Source organism: Triturus cristatus, chromosome 7 (assembly GCF_964204655.1).
Source record: "Triturus cristatus chromosome 7, aTriCri1.1, whole genome shotgun sequence".
Classification (NCBI taxonomy): Eukaryota; Metazoa; Chordata; class Amphibia; order Caudata; family Salamandridae; genus Triturus; species Triturus cristatus.
Window position 1 is genome coordinate 1,035,581,607 of NC_140590.1, and position 20,108 is coordinate 1,035,601,714.

Here is a 20,108-nt window from a genome sequence, read left to right on the forward strand (position 1 = left end):
TTTATTGATTGCCACATGCAGACAATAACACAAACTCATGTAGTCCCCTTTACATCCACAGCACATGGCATGGCACAAGAAGACAGCGCAGAGGGAGAGGAGCCTGCACACCCTGCGGACTCCAGCGATGACACTGAGCAGCCGCCAATCCAGCGCAGGAAGCGCACACATGTGCCCCCACTGCCTCCATTTGAGGACGAATTACCTGCCACAGGGGATGACACCGACAGGAGAGAGGGGAGTCCGTGTGTGTCACACATGCCCATTCATGACACACAAACGCCAAGGAGTAGACCACAAGAGACATCCAGATCAAGGTCCAGGAGCAGCACTGCGACTGAAGCAGAGGGGTCCGTGTGCTCAGGCCTGGAACAGAGCATGCTGCAGGAACAGCGCCTGCAAAGCAAAGCACTGCGGTCAATTAATCAGCAGCTATGCCGCATACACAAGGAACAGAAGAACATGGGGGAGGGCTTCGTGGCCATGGCAGGGGCTATCCATGAGCTCTGTGACACTTTGAGGCACAACCAAGCCGCCAATGACAGGGCTGGCCGACGTGCCAATGCACGCCTACACAATTACACAAAGGCCGTGAACCGCCTCTGCACCACCACCAGCACCCTCACACGCAGAAGCATAACAATGCAGGTTGAGATGGCACACTGCTGCCAGGATATTGCCCGAGGGCTTGCGCAGGTAACCACTGCTGTGGAGCAGCTGCAGACAGCTAATGCTGGTGGCAGCGCACTTATGGCCTCTGCCGAGAGTGAGGATACCTCAAGTCGGAGCAGCCTCACTCCCACCTTGCCAGGGGAAGGATGCCGCAGTGCCAGACAGGGTGAAGGCCATGGGAACACCATGGGGGGCACTCAGCCTGGACGTCACCGAAGGAGGTGAACATGTGCGGGGACACTCACTGCAACACGGGTGCATGAACCCGAAAATGCTGTTTGCACAATTACTTGTGCCTTACCTGCACTGTGTGCACAACATATGCTGGGGACAGCTAGAATTTCTTCAATGTGAAGTGTGAATAAACACTTAACACATTATCAAGCGTTTTGGTCTCTTTTCATCATTACTCACCTAGAAGTAGTTTTGTGTGATCTCAGTCCGTCTCTGGCGTCCAGCAGCTGCCCCAACTCCTGCTGCAGGTCTGGCAGGGGGAGCAGGGCGCTCGTCATCCGATGTGTCTGTATCGGTCATATCAATTGTGGTGCCTTTCCTCTTTGCCATGTTATGTAGCATTGCACAGCTTGCCACGATTTTACAGCAGGTCTCAGGGCTGTATTGCAGTGCGCCTCCACTTTTATGCAGGCACCTGAAGCGGCTCTTCAGGATTCCAAACGTACGCTCAATGATGCAGCGTGTAGATCTGTGTGCCCTGTTGTAGCTCCTCTCACTTGCATTTGCAGGATCCAGATATGGGGTCAGGATGAAGTCGCGCACTGCATAGGCACTGTCACCTGCATGGACAAACACAATAGGTAAGTCAATGTCCCCCCCTCAAGTGATGTAGTGTATGTATTGATGTGTGCCATGTATTTACCTAGCAGGTACCCCTCCCCAAACTCTCCAGCACTCAGACGTCTGTGTATTCCGCAGTGTCTAAGATGAAGGAGTCATGTGTACTGCCGGGGTATTTGGGTACGATGTCAGTGATGATATATTTTGCGTTGCACACAATCTGTATGTTGAGGGAATGGTAGCATTTCCGATTTCTGTAGACATATTCAGTTGCTGATGGGGGTGTGATGGCCACATGGGTCCCATCGATGCAGCCAATGACGTGGGGGAAACGTGCAATCTGGTAGAAGTCCAGTTTTGTTTGCTGTAATGCCTGTTGGGTGGTGGGGAAGTAAATGTGATGTGAGAGCCTCTGTAGCATTGCATCTAGGAAGGCATGGAAGAAGCGCAAAAGTGCACTCTGTGACACCCCACCAACCTCCACTATTACCCGTTGAAAACTCCCTGACGCAAGGAGGTGCAGGGAGCACAGGACCTGCACATGTGTGGGAATTGTTTCTGTCCTGCGTGTAGGGTGTTCCAAGTACGGTTTCAGCTCCTCAATCAGGTCCATTATGGTATGTGGGTGCAGTCTGTACTTGTCATAGATGTCCTCTTCAGTGTGCTGGAACAGAGTGATGCGCAGCCTGAATATACGCTCCTGTCTCATTCTCCTCTGTGCAAGAGCCCGAATACGCAGCCTCCTGGCTATCACGAACATTCCTGCCATTGTGGATGGGTCTGTTGCATTGTGGGGTGGTTTAAGTACCTTGCACCAGTTTACCACCTGCATGCAATTGGTGTTAATAGCGATTTCTTAATTTGCGAATTTCGTGAATTCGCAATTTGCGATTTTTTCTTACATGTGTCAGCGATTTCTTATTTTGCAATATCCTTCTTGCGAATTTTGCAATGTTAGGTAATCGTAATTTAAGAAATCGCAAAGATAATCGCAGATTTCTTGTTTCGCAGACTAAGAAATCGCTAATTTAGCGATTTCTTAATTTTCTCTAAAGATGTGTGTCATACATGTGGTTTAGCGAAAAATCAGTCGCAAACGCTGCTTTTTGCGATTCGCAGCGTTTGCGAATAATTTTTGCTTTCATACATATGGCCCCAAATGCCCAGGATTACAATACCAACGAAACACACTTTTGAAATAAGCTGATTTTCATAACTGTATTTTTTAATCTTAAGAACTCAAAAACAATACATTTTGAGGCAAGGGCACATCAGTCACTCAGGCATATCTACTAAAGTGCGTTAAACTTTAACTAGTGATTGAATACTGTTACTTGCGATTAACTTTTACTGATAAGGTTTCAAATGTTTTCAATTCACTCCTACTTGGTTTATTACAGTTTTTCATTCATTTGGCAAACGCAGTGTTGAGGTTTTGTAGCATGTGTTTATAGCCGAAATTCATTCTGTTTTACTTTGTTGGTCTTGAATCTTTAAACCTAAAGGTGTTTTCTAGCTTGACAACAGTAGAAAGTAGATTATGAAAGTCTTTTTTTCCCCTTAAAGGGCCTCGCCATCAAGGCTTGCTCAAATACTGTTCTATTGTGAAAGAGGGCGTCAGGCTCCAAAACCCCTTCCTAAAACCACAATAGGCTTGGAATGAACCATTGATTTGACTTCTGCTTATACCTTATCCCAAAATGGCGACTTCTTCACTGACTGTCCTAGATCTTGCAAGAGTTAAATTATTATCCCACTGTATCGTATTGTATCTCCAAGTCTTGTCTTAAGCCAATCTTACTTAAAATTCTTCAAAGCTGACGAACCACACTGTTCAAAGCTGAAAAGGGTGAATTTCGGAATTAGTTACACTGAGCCAGGACATTTACATTACTTTTAAAATGAATTGCTTTACATTGCACGATGGTATAGACTTAGCTAACCATACTAACTCCAAGATTATATGATCGCAAACCTATGTGTATTGTAATTCTTTCATTTTAAATCGTACATGAGGTTCATTTGTGTTTTCATAATGTATTATTCATAGAGAGACTTTATTTAAGGGCATTGTTTTTTCTTCTGATAATATTCCTATAACAGGAGATGCTCTGAAATTGTTCTTTTGTCCTGATTCAATCAATGTTTGGCACGGGTTGTTTAACATAGATAGTCATTTCTGAAATTCTAAGCTTTGTTTTGTGAAAGTAAGTTTGCCATGTAGTGGTATTTTTCGGTGACTTTGTACTGAACAATTAAATAAATAATTGAGAACATTAGTTCCCAAGTATTTCTCCTAAGTACGTCAACAAGGCAAAAACAGAGAATTATTTAGTGTTCCATTTAAGCTGACAACGTTGAGAGAACGGTGCCACCGGCTGTAAAACATATGTCACACATTCTCTAAACATATGGAAAACAAGTCACTGTAGTAGACACATTAGCTAGGTCTGCAGAGACCACAAATAAAGCCCAAGATGGCGAATTGACTGCAGAGAAATCAGTTTAAGGGTTGCTTTGGGAGGGCATTGCACCAGTTGGCTGAATAATTCCTTCAAGCTTTTGTGTTAGGGTTAAAGGAGCAGAGAAAGTCCTCGTTGCGTTTTGGTCCAAGTGTGGTAAATAAAATTCCTTTACCGGGACTTAATTTGATGCGGAAACATAATAAAATAGCTCAGTAAAATGAGAGGCAGAATCCGTGGTATTAGAGGTTCGGAATGGGCTTTATTCCAATGAACGATTATAATCGGTTGCTCCAAGTTCCATCACCACGGAGGTTCAGGAAGTGAAGTACATACTTTATTGACAAGAAATGACTTTTATAGTACATACATTACAATGAAGCGAATACAGTAGGCGTAACAATTGATAAGGAAAATGACGATTCATATGCGTAACCGAAAATGGGTGTAATAAGGAGTAAAAAGGAACATAATTGGTTATGATGTCATATATAGGTGGATCTATAAGATAATACTTGGCATAGATGCGCGCGCAGCAGCATGACGTGTGATTGACGTGCAACTAGGGGGTGAAGGGGACTTGACATTTAGCTCTACATGTGGAGACGAAAAGTCTGGGGGGTCAAGTCAACCTAATCCCAAATCATATCTAACATCCTATGTTTAAAGAACTATGATATCCATAAAAGAAGGACTCTCGGACAGAATCTATTCTATACTGACTGTGCGTGCGTGCGTGTACAAGCGTCTAAGTGTCTATACTAAATGCGAGGGCGGAATCTTCCATAGTAACAGGGCTATGAATTACTTGTATGAAGACAGAGAAGCCGGGCCTTTTGCTCGGTAGCTGGCAGAATGTTTACTTAAACTACTAGACAGGAATGCATCGGGCAGGGAACGGAGCAGATAATTTTGAAGGTGAAATACAGTTCTTGGCAGGCAGCAAGCTGATGTCAGGCTTCGTGAGCCGCGCAGAGAATGAGACAAAGTTCATGGTCACAGATGCAGGCTCAGACTGGAGTTTTCAGAGGCAGAAGGCAAGAAGAGTTCGATGACAGAATCAGGGCCTACTTGCCTGGACTGTAAAATGGCATAAGTGAACCATATAAAGGCGGTGGCCTTTCGTACTTAGGAATGGAATATCCGGCCCATTCATGGCGGATCAACAGAGGACATGTTAACGGTGGACGCACATGTATTTGCGTCTTCATAACTGGAACTGGAGGGAGCATACATGTACTTGTAACATGCACATAGAACCGTTGGGGTCCAAGATAGGGGACATAACTGACCAGAAAAATCCATATTTCCACATTCCCTCCTTGTCCCCTACTTGCCCGTCAAGAGATATCAATCTTCATTAATCCATTGATCTGTTCATATAGCATCATTTGTTCTTCTTTCTTCTTCCGGGATCTTGAATGAAAATCTTGATGTGGAATGCACGATGTGGCACACAGACCACAAATCGCTGGTCCACATTGCAGGCATAAGCAGCAACTGAATAATATGAGAAGGCCAATACCTAGGAAGGATAGGACTCTCCATCCCCAGGCTGATATCACACTCCAAAACCAACCGGACCAAGTCCAGGTGCCTGGGTTCTGGTGTATCTGGCTTACAATCTTATGAAGGCGAGTTATGGCCTTATATACAGATGGCGAATTTTCTGGTATGAATACGCAGCAGCTTGATCCGATGACCCTACAAGCTCCGCCCCTATCAGCCAGGATGACGTCAAGGACAAGACGATTTTAAAGCACAACAATCCGCATAGCAGACTGCTCTTCTGTTAAATTGCCTAAGGCGGAAATAGTTTCATTTACTACTGCTTCAAGGGTTCTAGTTAATCTACGTATCAGCTTACTATTAGTAACAGTACCTATATAGGGAAAGATGCCTTTATTGAAATCTGTGTATTTTTCCCATGCTGTTTCAGTGTAATCGACTATCGGGAGATCTCTCCGCTCTCTGTTGTGTACTAAATGAATATTTCTATAATAATCAGGAGGAGCTAGGAAAACAGGTGGCAAAAGAAATGCAATGTAGCAGGTACCATCCCAATCTAGAGGTAGACGCATATATGCAGTCTGACCACATATAAAGTAGGAGTGGCGATAAGCTCTAAATGAAGATTTGCTTTGATCACTGAATTCTACTGTAGTAGTGCATTTACTATGGCCCATATGTATGGAACCAACTTTTCTTACACACAATTCACCTTTCGCTGGGAATACTGACATGATTGGTAAAACTAGTTCAACTTCGGATTCGACATTTAGAACCATGAGATTAGGAGTAAAGTTACCTAATCCATATACTTCATTTTCTAGATCAGTTCCTGTTCCTTTGGGGCGACCCTCCTTGTCAGGGTAACAGACTTTGAATAAAACTAGGTTCAGATTTCCCCATACCCAATGGTCTTGATAAACTGCTGTGTCTGAGTCTATGGAATTGATTAAGCTGAACCATGCTCCACAGGAGCCATTATGTGAAAACGGATGTGGAAAGAAAGGCAAGACTCCTTCATAATTCTGATAGGGAGGGAGCCGGCCACACACCCAACAATTAGTTGCATTACTAGTCTGATGGGAATGATGTAACATACTAATGAAAGTGTTATTGCGCAGCGCAAGTCTATAAGACAATTCATGCGGGGGTAAGTCACTAAAAGAATGTTCAGCAGTAACATTGTAAACGTTTCTGGCAATAGGGTAATATATGTGCAACAATATACTTGCAGTAATTATTAAAAGACTCAAAAAAAAACAAAATTAATAACGTCACTATGCAATGACTACGCAGTGATTTACAATACGCCTGTCGTTTCATCATTTTTCGCGACTGTCCATGATTCAGGTCTAGGCGATACATGTCGGAGACAGATTCAACCGCTTCACCTAGGAGAGGACTTAAACAATCAAATCGTCCGACGGCCTAGGCCTTAATTTTAGTTTGTAGAGTTCTTTACTGTCGGCCTCAGCCAAAGGTAGTTTTGAGTCAATTGGTGAGGACACACGAGGTGGGCTGTTTTCATCTGAAGGAAGTCCATGAAATTTCTTGATATGACTTGAGTGAATCCATCCTTTCCTGCCTTCAATCTTCACGGCTGTCCTTGTGGTTAGCAAGACCAACTTGGGTGTCTTCCACCTGGGCTCCAGCTGAGTCTTTCGGTCGAAATTCCTCACAAGGACGAAGTCCCCCGGAATTACGTCATGGGGTTTCACCTCAGTGTTGTCGGGAAAGGCTGCAGCTACCTGTGAACGACAAGATTGTAGTGCAGACATCAAGGAAGCCAAGTAATCTGTCAGCATATTACAGTCAATATCAGTTATTTTGCGTGGTATAGGCGTCCCCCACATATTTGGTGGTCTGCCGAAGATCACCTCATACGGGGATAGCCCTGTTCGAGAGTGTGCTACCATTCTTGTGAAAAAGAGTGCAACTGGTAGTGCTACTACCCAATCGACACCTTTCTCCCTGCATATTTTGGACAATCTAATTTTCAGGGTCTGATTATGTCTTTCTACGAGACCTGCTGCTTCGGGGTGTCGGACACAGTGGAATTTCCACTGATAACCTAACAAGAGTGAAACATGTTTCATTAATTCGGATGAGAACGGCTGGCCGTTATCTGAGTGAACAACACGTGGTAAACCGTATCGTGGGAAGAATTCTCGAACTAACTGTTTGGCAGTAGTCGGGGCAGTGTAATCTGAAACCGGGTATGCCTCCGTCCAGCGGGACAGAGCGCAGACAACTACGAGAACATATTTGAATCCTCGACATCGTTCCATCTGGATATAATCCATCTGGAGGACTTCAAAAGGGTGATTAGGAGGATGAAATCCACCTTGTTCTACGGGAACACTTTTTCCTGGGTTGAACTGGCAACAGATCATACAGGTACGGACCTTTTGTTTGGCTGCTGCTCGTAAATGTTTATTGAACCAAATGTGTTGAATGCTATCTAGCATAGCTTTTTCTCCTAGGTGTGCTGGACTATGTATAGTGTTAACTATAACTTGGACCATTGAATCCGGAAGGAACCATACAGACTTTTCCTTCATCAACCATCCTTGATCCGTTTGGGTCCCTCCTAATTCGGTCCATTTCTTTATTTCATCTGGTGTAGCATGTGTCTGGATGTCAATTACGTCAAAAGTAGGATCTTTAACTGTCATACAATGTGTCGGGACTATTGTCTTTGTCATGTCGGATGTTTGTGTTTGAACAGTCTGTTTAGCTGTTCTGTCAGCTAAATCATTGCCTTGAGAAATGATATCAGTAACTTTCGTATGTGCTTTGCATTTCATAATCGATATTGCAATGGGTAAATGTATTGCATCTAATAAGGCATGAATGAGGGGTCCGTGCTGAATGTGGGCACCGTGAGAAGTTAAATAACCTCTCTCTCGCCACAGCACGCCGAAGTCATGTACGACTCCGAATGCATAACGTGAATCAGTGTATATGTTGACTTTTTTATTTGCGGCTTGAATACAGGCTTGTGTCAGAGCAATAAGCTCTGCGGCTTGAGCTGACAAAGTATTTATACGATTAGTTTCAATGACTTCAGTATCTGTTGTGACTGCGTAAGCAGCCACCAACTCTCCTGTACTTGTTCTCATACATGAACCATCTACATACAACGTCAGGTCTGGATCTGACAATGGAACATCTGTCAAGTCTTGTCTGGGTTTCGTCGTGATAGTGATAACTTCAATACACTCATGGGCTAGTGGGTCTGTTCCGGTTACTGGCAAAAGTGTGGCAGGATTCAATGTGTTACAGCGTCTGATTTCTATGTGTGGCTGAAACAATGTAAGTTCGTACCCTGTAAGTCGCGCTATAGTCAAGTGTTGTGTTTGCGTTCTATTTACAAGAACCTCTACTGCATGTGGTACTTGAACTGTCAATGGATGTCCTAACACTATGGCATCGCTTTGTCTGATTGCTAATGCTGTCGCTGCCACTGATTTTAGGCATGCAGGCAAAGCCTGAGCTACGGGATCTAATGTACTAGAAAAATAAGCACATGGTTTGTGTGCTCCTGCTTGTTCCTGTGTGAGTACTGACAAGGCAGTACCTTCGCGTTCTGTAACAAAGAGTGTAAACTGTTTTCTGTAACATGGTGTTGCTAAAACAGGTGCTTGACATAAAGCTTTCTTTAGGCTTTCAAAAGCTTGTGTATGTTCCTGAGTCCAAGGGAGAACAGTCGATGTGGCTGCCTCCTGTGTTGTCAACTGAATGAGTGGTTTTGCTAGAAATGCGTATTGAGGGATCCACTGTCTACAATATGAAGTGAGGCCTATGAAAGCCCGCACCTCCTTTTGTGTCTTGGGTATTGGCATGTTAGCTATTAACTGAATGCGGTCTGGTGTAAGCTGCCTTCCCTCCTTGGACAGCGAGTGTCCAAGATAAATAACTCGCTGGACACAGAATTGCAGCTTAGAAGGGGACACCTTGTGCCCCTTTTCGGCTAGAAATTGTAAAACTGTCAGTGATGCTTTTTCACATTCGGGTTCGCTTCGGGCGGTGATCAGCAGATCATCGACATATTGAAGCAAGGCAGTGTTAACTGGCATGTGGATACTGTCAAGTTCTCGTTTCAGTGCTTGGCTATAGATGCTGGGGCTTTCTGTAAATCCTTGAGGTGCGCGTGAGAATTTAAAGCTACGTCCATTTAAACTAAATCCGAACAAATATTGGCTTTCCGGATCTATTGGGACGCTGAAAAAGGCATTCTTGAGATCGATTACAGTAAAGAATGTCGCTTCGGAATCAATGGCTGTCAATAATGATGAGATATCGGGGACCACAGGGAATTGTGGCACAATGCACTTGTTTAATTCGCGCAGATCAATAACCAATCGATATACTGGCGGGGCCTTTGGATCTGTTCGTTTGAGAATCGGAATTATCGGTGAATTACATACATTGGAGTCTGTTTCTACAACCACTCCTTGGGCAATGAGCTCGTCAATGATTTGTAGTAAAGCCACTACAGCATCTGGTGGTAACTTGTATTGTCGCATTCGTGGTAGTACCACTCCTGCCTTTAATGTGACTCGATATGGTGTAATATTCATGCGACCAACATCAGTAGGGCCTTGTGCCCATAGATGTGTAGGTAAAGTCTGCAATCGGGGATCCATGTCTCTAGACACATAATGACCTTTAAAATCACGTAAAAACAATCTTACTCCTTCCGGAGAACAACATATTATGGCTCCTAGAGCTTTCAGTGTTTTTATTCCTATCAGATTTTCTGGACATGATTTAGTAAGCAATAAATCGGTAGTTCGGGTCAAAGGTCCTATCGTAAGTGGAAGAGGCTGTGACACTTCATTAACAATAGGTTTTCCTGAAAAACCAAGGGAAATATTCTGTGAGCCTGAGAGGGGTGCCCCTGGAACTTCACTACGTTTTATAGTTGTTCGACTTGCCCCTGTATCGAGTAAAAATTTTCTGTCTTGGCCTAATAATTCACTATGTACATAAGGTCCTTCTTGATCTACAGGGATCTCGATAAGGGGTAAGTCAACTTCCCTCTCTAGGCTGGTTCATGCGTATCGTTGATAATCAGGATAGTCGTACTGTGCGGTCTGGTACAGTTGTCGTGTCGTGGTTTGTGTGGCAGCAACAGGCAGCGCTGGTGCAGCTGGCATGGACTGTGCATGTTGCAAGGCTCCTTGTTCATTCTGATCCTGTCTAGGTGGCCGTGGTCTTTCTTGTGTTTTACCTATGGCGATATTATGTTTCAAAACTGGACAATCGTGTACGTAATGACCTGGCTTTTTACAATAATTGCATGTCCCTTTTACAGGTCCGGCTGAATCACCGGAATGTGTCATACCCTTCTTATGTCCTTCAGCTGGAACTGTCTGGGAGACTAGCATTTTCATTTTCGTGTCTTTCATGCGTCTTTGTTCATGATCTTGTTCCTCTCTAATTCTATTGTGATGATACTGTAACATTTGTAACATTTGCGATGGAGTGTTACCTTGCCATGTACTCTCGAATTTTAATACTCTATTCTTCACTTGGGGCAAGGAATTTTCAACTAATTTTGTCACAAACAGATGTGGGTATGATTCGCTACTTGCTTTTATACCACTATTTATACCAAAACATTTTTCAAATCGGGCATAGTAATCACTAGTGTCTTCATCTTGCTTCTGTTTACAGGCTGAAATTGTACCCCAATCTTCCTTTTTCGTAGTTAATAAACGTGGCAGTACCTGTACTAATAAACCTGGTAGTGCTTTAGTTTTGTCCCCAAGCCCCGAACCTGGACCTCGGGCCTTTTCTTCTGCTTCTAATACTGACCATTCTATCTTTTGGTCTCCTACCTCCCACTCTTTTTCCCTGAGTTTCTCATAAATGCCAGCAGGCATTAATACCTTTAATATTGTCATAATGTCGGGATAGGTATACTCTCCCATGAGTAACATGTCTTTAATTTCTCGGTGAAAACCCGCTGGATCTTTGTCATGACTGGGTACCACTTTCTTCATTTCTAACAATTCTATTTTTGATATGGGCGTATATACAAATACGCGCTTAAACTCGTTGTCCTCGCCCTTTATTGGGTGCACTTCTCGTAAGGGATTCTGTCTGTCCATGTAATACGTGGTTCTTTCCTTGATGGGCAATGAGACACGATCTGAACATACAAAAAGAATATACTGCTTTCTTGACTCTAGAATTTCTTTAATTAATTTAGTACCTGAACCTCTCCATCTATTCGTGAGTAATTCGGTCAATATATCAGGTAAGGGACCAGGATCTGAATGTTGACTCTGATATAGTATAATGAGTTGTTGAATCATATAAATCCCAGCTAACCGCTGTTCATCCGGGGTGAGATTCAAAAATGCGCGTGCTACTGTATCATCACTATATTTTCCGGGACTATCAACCCAATGGACAGCTGACCTGGCTAATTCTTGTTCATCCATAGAATCGAGAAAATGATAACCCCTTCGTTCTCGGAGTAGTTTGTCGGCGGCTTGGAACGAATGCTCGTTAGACCTTATATGGACTATGGGTGTTGGGAAACCCCTGTTATTGTCTGGACATATCGGACGTATCGGGTCAATAAGACATCTATTACTATTACAAGATCTTCCTCTACCTACATAGGCTATGGTTTCTGACTGTCCTGTGGGCAGTCCTGACCCTTCCTCCTCGTTTTGTTCGAACTCGTCTACCGCTAATCTTTCTTCGTGTAGGCGTTCTATTTCTTTACGGATCTTTCGGCACATGGCTATTATACAATTCTGCTTATCATGTCTTCCTTCTGATATATTCTGACTCCATCTGGTAAGAATTTGCATTGCTTCCGGGTCTACCCCCGGTCGGTCTTCATTTCTGATCACACAATTTATAAGGAAACGCAACAGTTCCCCCTGTATTTCCACTTTCTGGTATTCCATAGCTCTGTTAATACATTCTGGATCTCGCCCTGTTTGGACAAAATGGTATATTTTATCTAGATGTGCAGTCATTCCTGGTAATTTCCCTAAATACACTGCGGCTCGTCTGATACGTAATGATGCTAGGGTCATTTCGTCCTCTTTTCCGGGCACAGGGTCATATCTACAATCTATCAGAAGTTCCTTAAGCGTACGGGCATTTATGAGTTTGGGTGTACGTGAATGTCCTGACTCTTGAAAAGTAAGTTTATTTATTCTGGGTGGCGTAGAAAAAATGTTGCTGGTACCTCCCGTAGCCCCATCTGGGGTATCGGGCGTGAAAGGATTCGTAGAACGCGATACAGCAACTATAGGTGTGGACACAGCTATAGAAGTAGCTGTAGGGACAGATGCAGAAACAGATGTGCTTGCCGGAACTTGTGTCAGAACTTGATGCTGTAAGGGTACAGGTACTGGATCTTGGCGTTGAACCTCCCTGATAGGTGGTCTATGTGGGGCGGAATTAGCATACTCGGGAGCTGCGTCATCTAAATATGAGGAAAGAAAAACATCTTCTGCGGTTCTAGGATGCCCCTTAGGATGTACCTTTATTGGGAATAATGGGGGTGGCAAGTCTTTCGGTATCTCTGGAGTAGCCTTAGGTAATCCTTCGGCCAGAAGGGGATACATACCATTCATAAGGGCATTTCTTTGTCTGTCTACTTGTTCTGCTTTCACTCGGATACCTTCCTCAATTAATAGATTTTCTTGAACTTTATTGGAATTCTCTTTACTCTTCTCTTCCTGTCTACGTGCTTTTTCTGTTCGTCTATGTGATTCTTTACGCCATAATTCAATGGCATCTTTCTGTGATTGTCTAGCTTTCTTTTTCCATAATTCTTCCTCTACTTTCACGATGCACTCTGCATCCCAGGTCCCCGCTGCGGGCCACCTCTGACTTTCTGGTAATTCCTTGGTGTAGTCTACCCATAGATCAAGAAATAATATAGCATCTAAGCCATGTTTATGATACATGAAGTACCCTGGAGTGTCCCTAGGAGGAATAGGAACGGCTTCTTCGAGTACCCCTTTTCTTGTAGTGATCTGTCTTAGTTTTGAAAAGAGCGGCATATTGAGAACTGATCTGATACTTAATCTTGAACAAACTTAATACAGTAATCACAATAATGAACAGTCATTCATACCACAATATGCAGAACGTACTATAAACATTTAACATTTAACATTTAACTGAGCAACAGTGATGATGACGATGATCTAAGAAAAACTTAATCATTAAACATGATACTCGACTTGAACTGAATTATTCTGAATTTTTATACTTGATATACTAGATATACTGCTAAACAGTACAGATACACTGCTGAAACAGTGCAGACCGGATTTGTGTACCCAAACCCGTCTGGACCGGCACAACTTATGTGCACGCCAGAACGCCTCCCCAGTAATGGTACTCACCGGGTAGCTCGGAAACGGAAGGCCTCAGAAACTCGACTGAACTTGAACCGGACTGGACTCGACTCGAACACTTCGGACACTGGACTCGACTTGGGACTTCGGAAACTGGTGGGCCTCTGTATACCTCGGATCTTGCTCTCTCAGCTAGGCTCTGGTCGGGATACTTCACACTTCTCACCGCCTCGTCTGGGTGTTGATCGCAGCCTCAGTCGCCCCCGCTTGACCGGAGGGAGATACAGGAAATCCTGCTGGTACGCGTTATTGTCCGTCCAGCTGTGGCAAGAGACCGGGCCTGCAACGCACCGCCGGCGCGTGAGATGAGAAAGTGTCCCTATTCGGGCGCCATTCATGTGGTAAATAAAATTCCTTTACCGGGACTTAATTTGATGCGGAAACATAATAAAATAGCTCAGTAAAATGAGAGGCAGAATCCGTGGTATTAGAGGTTCGGAATGGGCTTTATTCCAATGAACGATTATAATCGGTTGCTCCAAGTTCCATCACCACGGAGGTTCAGGAAGTGAAGTACATACTTTATTGACAAGAAATGACTTTTATAGTACATACATTACAATGAAGCGAATACAGTAGGCGTAACAATTGATAAGGAAAATGACGATTCATATGCGTAACCGAAAATGGGTGTAATAAGGAGTAAAAAGGAACATAATTGGTTATGATGTCATATATAGGTGGATCTATAAGATAATACTTGGCATAGATGCGCGCGCAGCAGCATGACGTGTGATTGACGTGCAACTAGGGGGTGAAGGGGACTTGACATTTAGCTCTACATGTGGAGACGAAAAGTCTGGGGGGTCAAGTCAACCTAATCCCAAATCATATCTAACATCCTATGTTTAAAGAACTATGTTATCCATAAAAGAAGGACTCTCGGACAGAATCTATTCTATACTGACTGTGCGTGCGTGTACAAGCGTCTAAGTGTCTATACTAAATGCGAGGGCGGAATCTTCCATAGTAACAGGGCTATGAATTACTTGTATGAAGACAGAGAAGCCGGGCCTTTTGCTCGGTAGCTGGCAGAATGTTTACTTAAACTACTAGACAGGAATGCATCGGGCAGGGAACGGAGCAGATAATTTTGAAGGTGAAATACAGTTCTTGGCAGGCAGCAAGCTGATGTCAGGCTTCGTGAGCCGCGCAGAGAATGAGACAAAGTTCATGGTCACAGATGCAGGCTCAGACTGGAGTTTTCAGAGGCAGAAGGCAAGAAGAGTTCGATGACAGAATCAGGGCCTACTTGCCTGGACTGTAAAATGGCATAAGTGAACCATATAAAGGCGGTGGCCTTTCGTACTTAGGAATGGAATATCCGGCCCATTCATGGCGGATCAACAGAGGACATGTTAACGGTGGACGCACATGTATTTGCGTCTTCATAACTGGAACTGGAGGGAGCATACATGTACTTGTAACATGCACATAGAACCGTTGGGGTCCAAGATAGGGGACATAACTGACCAGAAAAATCCATATTTCCACACAAGGCAAGGTAAATGTTACCTAATACCATCACAATCCAGAGGGAGATGGTTGGGTGGGACAATTTGGTGTCAAGGTCAGGCGGGTGCAGGATCTTCATTGCACATCTTGAGGGTGTAATTCTCGGTTCAAAGAATGTCTCATTTAATTATTTCTTTGTTCCCTTCTTTTCGTCTTTTGTAAAGCACCCGGTAAATCTAGCTGGCTGTGAGTCTGTCTAGAAGAGATTAAACTGGATTGGTACACAGAAAGGTTTGATCCAAAGGCAGCGCTCAGTTGGATTTTTGCAACCAAATGTTTCGACAGGCGTACAGGGTGTGCTTCAATTAGCCAATGATCTATTTTAATTACATTATCAAGAGATGCTGGGTTTATTGATATAGTATTCTTGTCAAAAGTTTGAGCCCAAATGGAGGTGAAACACATAATGCTTTGAGACTCAAAAGACCTATATTGAGCCCATATGGAGTTGGAACACATCATGCTTTGAGACTCATTTGTCCTATATTGTGGTACCACTTTAATGGTTAGCAATAAGAATGTAAGACAATGTGATACACAGGTTTCAGAAAGGAACCAGGATGCTTCCACTTCAGTCGTACCCTACTGGTGAAATTTACCCGTTGGGATGTCTTCAGTGCACCTCCTAACAATTCAGCACGGTCAGGTCAGTATTTACTAGTCTGGGGGCCAAACGAAGGTTCCCCTCAACCCATGTTGGCAATTAGCGAGAGGGGTTTCACCCATCCTTGGTAAGAAGCAGGGCTAGTGGAGGTTCAGATGCCTGTTCAGAAAAGCTGCGGCCCATGCAGGTAAGAGAGGTGGGGGGTGAGGCCGGGTGGGGGGGACTTCGACAGACGATGACGAAGGAAAAATAAATAAATAATTGATTTTCCCTCAATGTCGTCTTTTAAAATCTCACCCCACTTGACCCCACTGCCCCACCACTCTTACCTGCACGGGCTGTGGCTGGTGCCCGTAGAGGAATTCGAAGTAGCATAGGCATAAAAAAGATTTTGGACCAATTCAAAATTATTCATCGAGTGGACTTCTAGGTGAGCTGGTTTAGCACCCTCAACCCAAGAGCGATTCCCATACATTATAGTAGAAAGGGTCTAGCAATAAAGATCTTTCAGGGAACCATTATATAGCATTTTGTAGGACCGAAATGTAGTCAATGAGAGCCAATAATAACAGAGTGTGGAATTGGGTTGCTCTTGTTTGGGGGCCCAGTTGCCAAAGCTGAATATTGGGCCCATGGTCGTACAATCTGAGTAACTCCTATGTACCAACTTTTGACCTTGGGTTGAGATGCTGACATATGCTGGAGTCTTTGAATGGCAAAGGATTTATCATTCCTCCCAGGATGCTTTGTGGCACTAGTGGCTGCTGGTGCTAAGGGTAGCTGGTCCAGAGGAGATAGAATAGCAGGGGCAGAAAGACTCAAGTTTTACATGTCCAACATCACCAGTGGGGCCAGGATACCTAAGGGCATGAGACGGCTTTCCACTATGGACTAAACTGTGGCTGGAGGAGAAACCCTGTGTAAGGTCATAAAACAAGGATATGCAAAGGAAAATCTTTAACTTGTGCCCACTTTTAATTCTCACTTTTCACGTTGTCCATCTTTGAATCACCTATGGTGTGCTCCTCCTTCTATTTAATAAGCTAGTTTATTTTCACACTCCCATGCATCAGCTATTAATGCTGCCCAAAGGTGAAAAGTGTGAGCCGACGCTGCCAGTATTCTAACCTGACTACCCCTTATTAGCCCACAGTCTGACCTCACCGGGTGCACCAGACTAGCCAGTAATAAGTCAGCATGTGAAAATGGTGAATTCCAAGGAATTCGCGTCGCAGAAACCATCTGCGAGATAATTGTGGCTGCCAGCCAAAGGCAAAAAATGGATTCGAAGAAAACAAACTCGATGTCGCTCTGGAGAAAGTTAATTTGAAACTATGTTAACGCCTTGATCTGTAATTTCCTTATGTCAGTAGCAATCAAACCAAAAGACAGTGTGCTTTTTCTCGGTTCCATTTTTTTAATCTCTTTGGAGCAGAAACCAGGCTAAACTGCCAACAAAGACACGAAGAAGCAGCCCACAGCTAATCTGCACAAGAAACAGGAGATCTTCTTAGGGCAGATTTACTATATAATGGGCATCTTACAGAACAATGCCACGCTCCCTTGTTCCTAAATAATTGGTTCTCTGCTATTTTACAAAATGGCACATTTTTGAGACTCTGGAAAGAAAGCCAGAGCCAGCTCTGCGAGCATACATATCAGAGTGCCGCAATTTACACACATTTCTATGTGTCTGGAACGTTACTCAATAGTACTATTTTAAAGGGCACCGTCAGGGGCGTAGCTACAATTGGTGCAGCCGGTGCAGTGGCACCGGGTCCCATTGAACCCTGATGATTACTGTATTTTACTAACCCGACAGCTGTCAAATGGGTCATTTTTCATCTTTGCATAAGGACCTATGGCATCCTTGCTATGCTACTGGGCACTGAGCTACCTTGTTGGGTCGATTTAAAGAACTAGCACCGCTACCTGTAACATGTTACCTACCTTTAATCTCTCTAGTCTGAACTATTCAAAATGTCTCATAGTTGGGCTTCCTAACTCCCACCCTGGCCTGCTACTAGGCATGAAGATTAACCAATGCTAGACTACATGCGCGGCCGGAATGACTCGCGGGTGGGGGGATTGGGGGGGTCACACGGGGAGGAGGGGTTATTAAAACTGTACCTTGGCCTCCGGTCCCACGTGGGGTTGCGTCACATCCCCTCTCTCTGCTTCTACTGGAAGCAGGCAGCCTCCCTCTCCTCCCCTAAGCCAATCACAACGCTGCAATGGCCGCGTTGTGATTTGGTAGGACGCCGACCCCACAGGCATCTATGGGGAGGCCATTTTCTTTATGTAGGCTGCATGCAGCCTACATAGGGAAAATACAGAGTTTGCATGACTGGTTTGGTCGGCCCTGGGGTTGACCAAACAGTCAGCGCTCACAATAGTAGCCAAGCCACTCATTCCTGCCTGGAGCAGGAACGCCCACCCGCCCCCAACCAAACCCTGCCTTCTGCTTTCTCGCAGTGCGGGAAGCAGAAACATAAAATGGTATTTAAAATACCATTTTATTTTTCTGCTTCTTGCACTACGAGAAAGCAATGGGGCGACACTCCTCCACCCACGTCGAGGAGCTACGTCGAGGAGCTACTGTTCTTCTGCTCATTTTGGCCATGCTTGCACACCCATGTGCTGTCTACATTGACTTTCTGTGCCTTCAATGCTGCATTTACATGGGTTTACCACACACTCAATCCGCACTGTTTTAAGAAAGCAGATAGTGTCCAATCCACTATCGTAAGGGCCCTTCTTCAAGTCATAAATGGTCATTCATTTTTCTAGTTAGACAAAGAGCCGACTGAGGGTGGGTTAAACATTTTTTCTGCAAAATATCTCTAAATGTGAGAAAATATTCATGAAAATATGCTTTTAGAGTGAAATGTTGTTTGCTGGCATCTCTTGTTCTTTTTTAGGTTGAGCCTATATCGCTTTGCGAGTGATGCAGTATTCAGTATGGAGTGGAAGCTCCGCCCACTCTCTGCCCATCTTTTTCATTGGCTTTTGGCTTAAATGCTGCCTTCCGATTGGTTGTAGGCTTGTTAGTCCCTCCTTATGATGGCCATGTCGTCATTTGTGTCCTTCTATGGCTACTGGCCACTTTACTTCAGCACTACTTTCTTCCCGTGCCCCCCTCGCAGTCCGTGCCTTCTCGCCTGCCCCCCCCACCCTTGTTCATGCCTTCTGCACTCTCGTTTGCAATGCAATAGGTCTCGCGTAAATGCGAGTCCGATTGCATTGCAAATGCTTGTCTTTCTGGTATGTTGAATACTTCCTTCCACTGCCTTTCAGTTTCGTAATTACTACCCCCTTCTTTCTCTTAATTTAACTGCATATATTTTCAATTATGAAAAATTCCTTCCTGTCCTGTTTCCTCAGTGCCGGGGGATCCGGTGTAGTGGTAATTTTACATTTCACGTTCTTAGCATAGAGTTGCGTGAAGAAGAAGCAACAGGACACTGAGCAGCGGTGGCGGTAGCAGGACGGGTCCGGGTGCTGCCTCCTCCGCTCTGTGCTATGGGCAAAGGAGCTCATGGAAGGACGGGACGGCGCTGACCGCAGCTCAGGTCAGTGGCGTAGCTAGGGGGGAGGGGGCCTTGGGGGCGGTCCACCCCAAGCGGCACTATTTTGGGGGCGGACAAAGGCATTCAGATAAGGCTCGGCATGCTTTCGTGGACGTTCGGGAACGGGCAGAGAAGGAATAGGACTCAGGCGATGTCCTCTTCTTTTTTGTGCTGGCAGCTGTCCCCCCTCTCTTCCTATTATTCCCTCTCTTTCAGTCTTGCTCCTTACTTAGAGGAAACTGTAACTTGAAGAAACGGTTCACAACCTCTTTCCTTCTTTCATTTAGTTGCTTCCCTGTGAAATGGATCCAAAAAAGAAAAACACTCTTGCGGGAAATGCCCTTTTTCTGACATTTTTCTATTCCAAAGTGCAGCGGGATGGAGAGAAATAGAAGGTTTTAAATATGAAAAATAAATACATAACTAAATAAAGCAAGACAGAGTGGTTGCAAAGTGGCCAGATTGGTTTTATTCACATCCAAACACATCAGCCTCACTTTACAGACTTTGCAGTGAATCGCTACTTTTGTTTTCTCGTCTTTCTCTGAACAGCATTGTTGTCCCCAGGTGGGGAAGTGCA